This window comes from Olea europaea, unplaced genomic scaffold (assembly GCF_002742605.1).
Source record: "Olea europaea var. sylvestris unplaced genomic scaffold, O_europaea_v1 scaffold1098, whole genome shotgun sequence".
Classification (NCBI taxonomy): Eukaryota; Viridiplantae; Streptophyta; class Magnoliopsida; order Lamiales; family Oleaceae; genus Olea; species Olea europaea.
In genome coordinates, this window is record NW_019228344.1 from 135,691 (window position 1) to 148,711 (window position 13,021).

The following is a 13,021-nucleotide window of genomic DNA, read 5'->3' on the forward strand; positions in this document are numbered from 1 at the left end:
TTTGCTACTTGTACACTGATTTTGGACACGTTGTTTGACACTTGAGTTGTTGTCAAGTGTCAATTGGATGGGAAAACTGTTTGAAATTTAAACTGTCCAACAGGATAATGTCACGTGGCAAAGTGTAAACTAACGTGTACACATAGTGTACATGTGGCAAGGTTCTTACTGATTGAACTTTGCTTTTTCTACACTATTTTTTGACACGTTCTTTGAAACTTGCATTGTTGTCAAACGTCAATAAGATGGGAAAACTGTTTGAAATTTACACTGTCCAATAGGCTAACGTCACGTGGTATAGTGTAAACTAAAGTGTATATTATAGTGTATATGTAGCAAGGTTCTTACCTATTGAACTTTGCTATTTAAACATTGATTTTTGACACGTTGTTTGACACTTGCATTGTTGTCAAGTGTTAATTAGATGGGAAAATTGTTTGAAATTTAAGCTGTCCAACAAGCTAATGTCACGTGGTAAAATTTAAACTAAAGTGTACACCTTAGTATACATGTCGAAGGTTCTTACCGATTGAACTTTGCTATTTGTACACTGATTTTCGAGATGTTGTTTGACACTTGGGTTGTTGTCAAGTGTCAATTGGATGGAAAATTGTTTGAAATTTATGCTGTCCAGCAGGGTAATGTCACGTGGCAAAGGTTAAACTAAGGTGTACACCATAGTGCACATGTCGCAAGGTTCTTACTGATTGAGCTATGGTATTTGTACACTGATTTTTGACATGTCGTTTGACACTTGCATTTTTAACAAGTGTCAATTGGATGGAAAAACTGTTTGAAATGTAAACTGTCCAACAGGGTAATGTCACGTCGCAAAGTGTAAGCTAAAGTGTACACTACAGTGTACATGTGGTGAGGTCCATACCCATAGAACATTGCAATTTGTACACTGATTTTTAACACGTTGTTCAACGCTTGCATTGTTGTCAAGCGTCAATTTGGTGGAAAAATTGTTTGAAATTTAAACTGTCCTACAGGGATGTGTCACGCGGCAAAGTGTAGACTAAGGTGTATACCATAGTATACATGAAACAAGGTTCTTATCTATTGAACTTTGCAATTTGTACACTGATTTTTGACACGTTGTTCGACACTTGTATTGTTGTCGAGCGTCAATTACATGGAAAAATTGTTTGAAATTTAAACTATCCAACAGGGTAATGTCACGTGGCAAAGTATAAACTAAAGTGTATACCGTAATGTACATGTCGTAGGGTTCTTACCGATTGAACTTTGCTATTTGTACATTGATTTTTTACACATTGTTTGACATATGCATTGTTGTCTAGTATCAATTGGATGGGAAAACTATTTGAAATTTAAACTGTTAGATAGGGTAAGGTCATGTGGCAAGGTGTAAACTAAAGTGTACACCATAGTGTACATGTAGCAAGGTCCTTACCGATTGAACTTTGCTATTTGTACATTGATTTTTTACACATTGTTTGACATATGCATTGTTGTCTAGTATCAATTGGATGGGAAAACTATTTGAAATTTAAACTGTTAGATAGGGTAAGGTCATGTGGCAAGGTGTAAACTAAAGTGTACACCATAGTGTACATGTAGCATGGTTCTTATCGATTGAACTTTACTATTTGTACACTGATTTTTGACGTGTTGTTTGACACATGCATTGTTGTCAAGTGTCAATTGGATGGGAAAATTGTTTGAAATTTAAGCTGTCCAGCAAGGTAATGTCACGTGGTAAAGTGTAAACAAAAGTATACACCATAGTGTACATGTCGCAAGGTTCTTACCGATTGGACTTTGCCATTTGCACACTAATTTTTGACATGTCGTTTGACATTTGCATTGTTGTCAAGTGTCAATTGGATGGAAAAACTATTTATAATTTAAACTGTCCAACATGATAATGTTACATGGCAAAGTGTACATGCAGTAAGGTTTTTACCGATTGACCTTTGCGATTTGTACACTGATTTTTGACACGTTGTTTGACACTTGCATTGTTGTCAGGTGTCATTAGGATGGGAAAACTGTTTGAAATTTAAATTGTCTAACAGGGTAATGTCACGTGACAAAGTGCAAACTAAAGTGTACAGGCAGCACGGTTCTTACTGATCGAAATTTCCTATTTGTGGACTTATTTTTGACACATTGTTTGACACTTGCTTCATTGTCAAGTGTCAATGGGATGTGAAAACTGTTTGAAATTTAAACTGCCCAGCGAGGTAATGTCACGTGGCAAAGTGTAAACTAAAATATACACCATAGTGTACAAGTAGCGTGGTCCATACCGATTGAACTTTGCTATTTGTGCACGATTTTTGACATGTTGTTTGACACTTGCATTGTTGTCAAGTGTCAATTGGATGTAAAAACTATTTGAAATTTAAACTATCCTACATTGATGTGTCACACGACAAAGTGTAAACTAAAGTGTACACCATAGTGTACAAGAAGCAGGGTTCTTACCGATTGAACTTTGCAATTTGTACACTGATTTTTGACACGTTGTTTAACTCTTGCATTGTTGTCAAGTATCAATTGGATTGGAAAACTATTTGAAATTTAAACTGTCCAACAGGGTAAGGTCATGTGGCAAAGTGTAAAATAAAGTGTACACCATAGTGTAAATGTAGCAAGGTTCTTACCGATTGAACTTTGCTGTTTGTACACTGATTTTTGACTCGTTGTTCGACCATTCATTGTTTTCAAGTATCAATTGGATGGGAAAACTATTAGAAATTTAAACTGTCCAACAGGGTAATGTCACGTGGGAAAGTGTAAACTAAAGTGTACACCGTAGTGTACATGTTGCGAAGTTCTTATCAATTGAACTTTGCTATTTGTACACTGAATTTAACACATTGTTTGACACTTGCATTGTTGTCAAGTGTCAATTGTATGGGAAAACTGTTTCAAATTTAAGTTGTCTAATAGGGTAATGTCACGTGGCAAAGTGTAAAATAAAGTGTACACCATAGTGTACATGTAGCAAGGTCCTTACCGATTGAACTTTGCTATTTGTACACTGATTTTTGACACATTGTCTGACACTTGCTTCATTGTCAAGTGTCAATGGGATGTGAAAACTGTTTGAAATTTAAACTGTCCAACTGGGTAATGTCACGTGGCAAAGTGTACACTAAAATGAACACCATAGTGTACAAATAGCGAGGTCCATACCGATTGAACTTTTCTATTTGTCCACTAATTTTTTACATGTTGTTTGCATTGTTGTCAAGTGTTAATTGGATGCGAAAACTATTTGAAATTTAAACTGTCCTATAGGGATGTGTCACGTGGTAAAGTGTAAACTAAAGTGTACACCATAGTGTACATGAAGCAAGGTTCTTACCGATTGAACTTTACAATCTGTACACTGATTCTTGGCACGTTGTTTAACTCGTGCATTATTTTTAAGTGGCAATTAGATGGGAAAATTGTTAGAAATTTAAACTGTCCAACAGGGTAATGTCACGTGGCAAAGTGTAAACTAAAGTGTACACCATTGTGTACATGTAGCAAGGTCCTTACCGATTGAACTTTGCTATTTGTGCATTGATTTTTGACATGTTGTTTGACACTTGCATTGTTGTTAGGTGTCATTAGAATGATTAAACTATTTGAAATTTGAACTAATCAACTGGGTAATGTCACGTGACAAAGTGTAAACTAAAGTGTACACCATTGTGTACATGTAGCAAGGTCCTTACCGATTGAACTTTGCTATTTGTGCATTGATTTTTGACATGTTGTTTGACACTTGCATTGTTGTTAGGTGTCATTAGAATGATTAAACTATTTGAAATTTGAACTAATCAACTGGGTAATGTCACGTGACAAAGTGTAAACTAAAGTGTACACCATTGTGTACATGTAGCAAGGTCCTTACCGATTGAACTTTGCTATTTGTGCATTGATTTTTGACATGTTGTTTGACACTTGCATTGTTGTTAGGTGTCATTAGAATGATTAAACTATTTGAAATTTGAACTAATCAACTGGGTAATGTCACGTGACAAAGTGTAAACTAAAGTGTACACCATTGTGTACATGTAGCAAGGTCCTTACCGATTGAACTTTGCTATTTGTGCACTGATTTTTGACATGTTGTTTGACACTTGCATTGTTGTTAGGTGTCATTAGAATGATTAAACTATTTGAAATTTGAACTAATCAACTGGGTAATGTCACGTGACAAAGTGTAAACTAAAGTGTACACCATAGTGTACATCTAGCAAGGTCCTTACCGATTGAACTTCGCTATTTGTTAACTGATTTTTACACGTTATTTGACACTTGCATTGTTGTCGAGTGTCAATTGGATGGAAAAAATTGTTTGAAATTTAAACTGTCCCACAAGGATGCGTCACGTGGCAAAGTGTAAATTAAAGTATACACCATAGTGTACATGAAGCAGGGTTCTTGCAGATTTGACTTTCCTATTCGTACACTGATTTTTGGTACGTTGTTTGGCACTTGCATTGTTGTCAAGTGTCAATTGGATGGAAAAACTGTTTGATATTTAAATTGTCCAACAGGGTAATGTCACGTGGCAAAGTGCAAACTAACGTGTACACCATAGTGTACATGTCGCAAAGTTCTTACCGCTTGAACTTTGTTGTTTGTATAATGATTTTAGGCACGTTATTTGACAAGTGTCAATTGGATGGGAAAATTGATTGATATTTAAGCTGTTCAATAGGGTAATGTCACATTGCAAAGTGTAAACTAATGCGAACACTATAGTGTACATGTAGCAGGATGCTTATCGATTGAACTTTGCTATTTGTAATTTTATTTTTGACACATTGTTCGACACATGCATTGTTGTCAAGTGTCAATTGGATGGGAAAACTGTTTGAAATTTGAACTGTCCAATAGGGTGATGTCACATGGCAAAGTGTAAACTAAAGTGCACACCGTAGTGTACATGTCGCGAGGTTCTTACCAATTGAACTTTGTTATTTGTACACTGAATTTTACACGGTGTTTGACACTTGCATTGTTGTCAAGTGTAAGTTGTATGGGAAAACTATTTGAAATTTAAGCTGTCCAACGGGGTAATGTCAAGCGGCAAAGTGTAAAATAAAGTGTACACAATAGTGCACATGTAGCAAGGTCCTCACCGATTGGACTTTGCTATTTGTACACTGATTTTGACACGTGCTTTGACACATGGATTATTGTCATGTGTCAATTGGATGGGAAAATTGTTTATAATTTAAACTATCCAATAGGATAATGTCACGTGGCAAAGTGTAAGCCAAAGTGTACATGTAATAAGGTTCTTACCGATTGAACTTTGCTATTTGTACACTGATTTTTTACTCGTTGTTTGACAGTTGTACTGTTGTCAGGTGTCATTAGGATGAAAAAACTGTTTGAAATTTAAACTGTCCAATAGGGTAATGTCACGTGGCAAAGTGTAAATTAAGTGTACACCATAGTATACATGTACCAAGGTCCTTGCCGATTGAACTTTTCTATTTGTGCACTGATTTTTAACACGTTGTTTGACACTTGCATTGATGTCAGGTGTCAATAGGATGGGAAAATTATTTGAAATTTAAACTGTCCAACAGGGTAATGTCACGTGGCAAAGTGTAAACTAAAGTCAACACCATAGCGTACATGTAGCAAGGTCCTTATCGATTGAACTTTGCCATTTGTTAATTGATTTTTTACACGTTGTTTAACACTTGCATTGTTGTCTAGTGTTAATTTGATGGGAGAACCATTTGAAATTTAAGCTGTCCCATAGGGATACGTTACGTGGTAAAGTGTAAACTAAAGTATACACCATAGTGCACATGAAGCAGGGTTCTTGTAGATTGAACTTAGCTACTTGTACACTGATTTTTGACGCGTTGTTCGACACTTGCATTGTTGTCAAGTGTCAATTAGATGGAAAAATTGTTTGATATTTAAACTGTCCAACAGGGTAATGTCACGTGGCAAAGTGTAAACTAAAGCGTACACCATAGTGTTCATGTGATAAGGTTCTTACCGATTGAACTTTGCTATTTGTACACTGATTTTTGACACGTTGTTTGACACTTGCATTGTTGTCAAGTGTCAATTAGATGGAAAAATTGTTTGATATTTAAACTGTCCAACAGGGAAATGTCACGTGGCAAAGTGTAAACTAAAGCGTACACCATAGTGTTCATGTGATAAGGTTCTTACCGATTAAACTTTGTACATGTAGCAAGGTCCTTACCGATTGAACTTTGCTATTTGTACACTGATTTTTGACACGTTGTTTGACAAATGCATTGTTGTCTTGCGTCAATTGGATAGGAAACTGTTTGAAATTTAAATTGTCCAACAGAAAAGGTCACGTGGCAAAGTGTAAACTAAAGCGTACACCATAGTGTTCATGTGATAAGGTTCTTACCGATTGAACTTTGTTGTTTGTACACTGATTTTTGACACGTTGTTTGATACTCGCATTATTGTCAAGTATCAATAGGATGGGAAAGTTGTTTGAAATTTAAACTGTCCAACGGGATAATGTCACGTGGCAAAGTGTAAATTAAAGTATACGCCATAGTGTACATGAAGCAAGGTTCTTACCGATTGAACATTGCTATTTGTACACTGATTTTTGACACGTTGTTCGACACTTTGATTATTGTCAAGTGCCAATTGGTTGGGAAAACTATTTGATATTTAAACTTTCCAACAGGCTAATGTCACGTGGCAAAGTGTAAACTAAAGTGTACACCATAGTGTACATGTAGCAAGGTCCTTATCGATTGAACTTTGCTATTTGTGCACTGATTTTTGACATGTTGTTTGACACTTGCATTGTTGTCGAGTGTCAATTGGATGGAAAAATTGTTTGAAATTTAAACTGTCCCATAGGGATATGTCACGTGGCAAAGTGTAAATTAAAGTGTACGCCATAGTGTACATGAAGCAAGGTTCTTACCGATTGAACATTGCTATTTGTACACTGATTTTTGACACGTTGTTCGACACTTTGATTATTGTCAAGTGCCAATTGGTTGGGAAAACTATTTGATATTTAAACTTTCCAACAGGCTAATGTCACGTGGCAAAGTGTAAACTAAAGTGTACACCATAGTGTACATGTCCCAAAGTTCTTACCGATTGAACTTTGCTGTTTGTTCACTAAATTTTGACACGTTGTTTGATACTTGCATTGTTGTCATGTGTCAAGAGGATGGGAAAACTATTTTAAATTTAAATTGCCCAACGGGGTAATGTCACGTGGCATAGTGTAAACTAGAGTGTACACCATAGTGTACATATAGCAAGGTCCTTACCGATTGAACTTTGCTATTTGTACATTGGTTTTTTGACGTGTTGTTTGGCACATGCATTGTTGTCTAATGTCAATTGGACGGGAAAGCTATTTGAAGTTTAAACTAGCCAACAGGGAAGGGTCACGTGGCAAAGTTTAAACTAAAGTGTATACCATAGTGTACATGTAGCAAGGTTCTTACCGATTGAACTTCGCTGCTTGTGCACAGATTTTTGACTCATTGTTCAATACTCACATTGTTGTCAAGTGTCAACAGGAGGGGAAAACTGTTTGAAATTTATATTTTCCAACGGGGTAATATCATGTGGCATAGTGTAAACTAAAGTGTACAACATAGAGTATACGAAACAATGTTCTTACCGATTGAACTTTGCTATTTGTACACTGGTTTTTGACACGTTGTTTGACACTTGTATTGTTGTCAAGTGTTAATTAGATGGAAAAATTGTTTGAAATTTATGCTGTCCAACAAGGTAATGTCACGTGGTAGAGTGTAAACTAAACCGTACACCATAGTTTATATGTCCCAAGGTTCTTACCGATTGAACTTTGCTATTTGTACACTGATTTTTGACGTGCTGTTTGACACTTGCATTGTTGTCAAGTGTCAAATGGATGGGAAAATTGTTTGATATTTAAGCTTTTCAATAGGGTAATGTCACGTGGTAAAGTGTAAACTAAAGTGTACACCATAGTGTACATACAACAGGATCCTTACCGATTGAACTTTGCTATTTATACACTGATTTTTGACTCATTGTTCCGCACATGTATTGTTGTCTAGTTTCAATTGGATGGGAAAAATATTTGAAATTGAAACTGCAAACTAAAGTCTACACCATAGTGTACATCTGGCAAGGTCCTTATCGATTGAACTTTGCTATTTGTAAACTGATTTTTGATACATTGTTCGACACAAGCATTGTTGTCCAGTGTCAACTGGATGGGAAAACCATTTGAAATTTAAACTGTCTAATAGGGTAATGTCACGTGGCAAAGCGTAAACTAAGGTGTACACCATAGTGTACATGTAGCAAGGTCCTTACCGATTGAAATTTGCTATTTGTACACTGATTTTTCGACATGTTGTTCGACACTTGCATTGTTTTAAAGTGTCAAATGGATAGGAAAACTGTTTGAAATTTAAGTTGTCTAACTGGGTAATGTCATGTGGCAAGGTGTAAACTAAAATGTACACCGTAGTGTACATGTCGCGAGGTTCTTTCCGATTGAACTTTGCTATTTGTGCCCACGTGGCAAAGTGTAAACTAAAGTGTACACCAAAGTGTACATGTAGCAAGCTTCTTACCGATTGAACTTTGATATTTGTACACTAATATTTGATACGTTGTTTGACACTTACATTGTTGGCAAGTGTCAATAGGATGGGAAAACTATTTGAAATTTAAACTATCCAACAGGTAGTGTCACGTGGCAAAGTGTAAACTAAAGTGTACACCATAGTGTACACGTAACAAGGCCCTTACCGATTGAACTTTGCTATTTGTGCAATGATTTTTTACACGTTGTTTGACACTTGCATTGTTTTCAAGTGCCAATTGGATGGAACAAGCTGTTTGAAATTTAAACTATCCTACAGGGATATGTCACGTGGCAAAGTGTAAACTAAAGTGTACACCATAGTGTACATGAAGCTAGATCCTTATCGATTGAACTTTGCTATTTGTACACTAATTTTTGACACGTTGTTTAACTCTTGCTTTGTTGTCAAGTGTCAAATTGATAGGAAAACTGTTTGAAATTTAAGCAATCCAGCAAGGTAATGTCACATGGCAAAGTGTATACTAAAGTGTACACCATAGTGTACATGTCGCAACGTTCTTACCAATTGAACTTTGCTATTTATGCACTGATATTTGACACTTGCATTGTTGTCAAGTCTAGATTCTTATCGATTGAACTTTGCTATTTATGCACTGATATTTGACACTTGCATTGTTGTCAAGTCTAGATTCTTATCGATTGAACTTTGCTATTTATGCACTGATATTTGACACTTGCATTGTTGTCAAGTGTCAATTGGATGGAAAAGCTGTTTCAAATTTAAACTGTCCTACAGGCATATGTCACGTGGTAAAGTGTAAACTAAAGTGTACACCATAGTGTACATGTCGCAACGTTCTTACCAATTGAACTTTGCTATTTGTATACTGATTTTTGACACGTTGTTTGACACTTGCATTTTTGTGAAGTGTCAATATGATGGAAAAGCTGTTTGAAATTTAAACTGTCCAGCTATGTAATGTCACGTGGTAAAGTGCAAGCAAAAGTGTACACCATAGTGTATATGTAGCAAGGTCCTTACTGATTGAACTTTGCTATTTGTGCACTGATATTTGACACTTGCATTGTTGTCAAGTGTCAATTGGATGGAAAAGCTGTTTGAAATTTAAACTGTCCAGCTGTGTAATGTCACGTGGTAAAGTGTAAACTAAAGTGTACACCATATTGTACATGAAGCAAGGTCCTTATCGATTGAACTTTGCTATTTGTACACTAATTTTTGACACGTTGTTTGACACTTGCATTGTTGTCAAATGTCAATTGGTTCGAAAAATTGTTTGAAATTAAGGCTGTCCAGCAGGGTAATGTCACGTGGTAAAGTGTAAACTAAAGTGTACAACATAGTGTACATGTCGCAACGTTTTTATCAATTTAACTTTTCTATTTGTGCACTGATTTTTGACACGTTGTCTGACACTTGCATTGTCGTCAAGTGTCAATTGGATGGGAAAATTATTCAAAATTTAAACTGTCCTATAGGAATATGTCACGTGGTAAAGTGTAAACTAAAGTGTACACCATAGTGCACATGAAGCAAGGTTCTTACCGATTGAATTTTGCAATTTGCACACTGATTTTTGACACGTTGTTTGACACTTGCGTTTGTCAAGTCTCAGTTCGATGGGAAAACTGTTTGAAATTTAAACTACCCAATGGGGTAATGTCACTTGGCGAAGTGAAAACTAACGTGTAAGCCATAGTGTACATGTCACAAGGTTCTTGCCGATTGAACTTTGCTATATGTACACAGATTTTTGACACGTTGTTTGACACTTGCATTTTTGTCAACTGTCAATTGGATGGAAAAACTGTTTAAAATTTAAACCGTCAATAGGGTAATGTCACATGACAGAGTCTAAATTAAATTGAACACCATAGTGTACATGTACCAAGGTTCTTACCGATTGAGCTTTGCTATTTGTACACTGATTTTTAACACGTTGTTCAATACTTACATTGTTGTCAAGTGTCAATTGGATGGGAAAACTATTTGAAATTTAACCTGTCCAATAGGGTAATGTCACGTGGTAAAGTGTAAACTAAAGTGTACACCATAGTGTACATGAAGCACGATTCTTACCGATTGAACTTTGCTATTTGTGCACTAATTTTTGACACGTTGTTTGACACTGGCATTGTTGTCAAGTCTCAATTGGATGAAAAAACAACTTGAAATTTAAGTTGTCCCACGTGGCAAAGTGTAAACTAAAGTGTACACCATAGTGTACATGTCACAATGTTCTTACCAATTGAACTTTACTATTTGTACACTGATTTTTCGACATGTTGTTCGACACTTGCATTGTTGTCAAGTCTCAATTGGATGAAAAAACAACTTGAAATTTAAGTTGTCCCACGTGGCAAAGTGTAAACTAAAGTGTACACCATAGTGTACATGTCACAATGTTCTTACCAATTGAACTTTACTATTTGTACACTGATTTTTAACCTAAAGTGTACACCATAGTGTACATGTCACAATGTTCTTACCAATTGAACTTTACTATTTGTACACTGATTTTTGACACATTGTCTGTCACTTGCATTGTTGTCAAGTGTCAATACGATTGAAATTTAAACTGTCCAACTATGTAATGTCACGAGGCAAAGTGTAAACTAAAGTGTACACCATAGTGTACATGTAGCAAGGTCTTTACCGACTGAATTTTGCTATTTGTGCACTGATTTTTGATACGTTGTTTGACACTTGCATTGTTGTCAAGTCTCAATTGGATGAAAAAGTACTTTGAAATTTAAACTGTCTTACAGGGATATGTCACGTGGCAAAGTGTAAACTAAAGTGTACACCACAGTGTACATGAAGTAAGGTTCTAACCGATTGAACTTTTCTTTTTGTACACTAAGCTTTGAAACATTGTTTGACACTTGCATTGTTGTCAAGTGTCAATTGGATGGGAAAACTATTTGAAATTTAAACTGTCCAATAGGATATGTTACACTATAGTGTACATGTTGCAAGGTTCTTACCGATTGAACTTTGCTATTTGTACACTGATTTTGGACATGTTGTTTGACACATGCATTGTTGTCAAGTTTCAATCGGATGGGAAAACTATTTGAAATTAAAACTGTCCAACAGGGTAATGTCACATGGCAAAGTGTGCACCATAGTGTACACGTAGCAAGGTTCTTACTGATTGAACTTTTTTATCTGTACACTGATTTTTAACACGTTGTTTGACACTTGCGTTGTTGTCATGTGGCAATTGGGTGGGAAAACTGCTTGAAATTTATGTAGTCCAACAGGGTAATGTTACGTGGCAAAGTGTAAACTGTTGTGTACACCATGGTGTAAATGTCGCAAGGCTCTTATCAGTTGAACTTTGCTATTTTTACACAAATTTTTGACTCGCTGTTTGACACTTGCATTGTTGTCAAGTGTCAATTGGATGGGAAAACTGTTTGAAATTTAAACTGTCCAACAAGGTAATGGCACGTGGCAAAGTGTAAACTAAAGTGTACACCATAGTGTATATGTAGCAAGGTTCTTACCGATTGAACTTTGTTATTTGTACACTGATTTTTGACTCGTTGTTTGACCCTTGCATTGTTGTCAAGTGTCAATTGGATGGAAAAACTATTTAAAATATAAACTGTCCATCAAGGTAATATCACACGGCAAAGTGTAAACTAAAGTGTACACCATAGTGTACATGTAGCAAGGTTCTAATCGATTGAACTTTTCTATTTGTACACTCATTTTTGTCTCGTTGTTTGACACTTGCAATGTTGTCAAGTGTCAATAGGGTGGGAAAATAGTTTGAAATTTAAACTGTCAATAGGGGTAATGTCACGTGGCAAAGTGTAAACTAACGTGTAAACCATAGTGTTAATGTCGAATGGTTCTTACCGGTTGAACTTTGTTTTTTGTACACTAATTTTTTACATGGCCTTTGACACTTGATTTGTTTTCAAGTTTTCCTTTGGATGGAAAAACTATATGAAATTTAAACTATCTAATAGTGATATGTCACGTGGCAAAGTGTAAACCAAAGTGTACACTATAGTGTACATGAAGTAAGGTTGTTACTGATTGAATTTTGCTATTTGTACGCTGATTTTTCACACGTAGTTTGACACTTACATTTGTCAAGTCTCAATTGGATGGAAAAACTGTTTAAATTTTAAACTGTCCAACATGGTAATTGTCACGAGGCAAAGTGTAACCTAAAGCGAACATCATAGTGTACAAGTCACGAGGTTGTTGCCTATTGAACTTTGCAATTTGTACACTGATTTTAAACATGTTGTTTTACACTTACATTGTTGTCAAGTGTCAATCCGAAGGGAAAGTAGTTTGAAATTTAAACTGTCCAATAGGGTAATGTCACGTGGCAAAGAGTAAACTAAATTGTACACCATAGTGTATATGTTGGAAGGTTCTTACCGATTGAACTTTGCTATTTGTACACT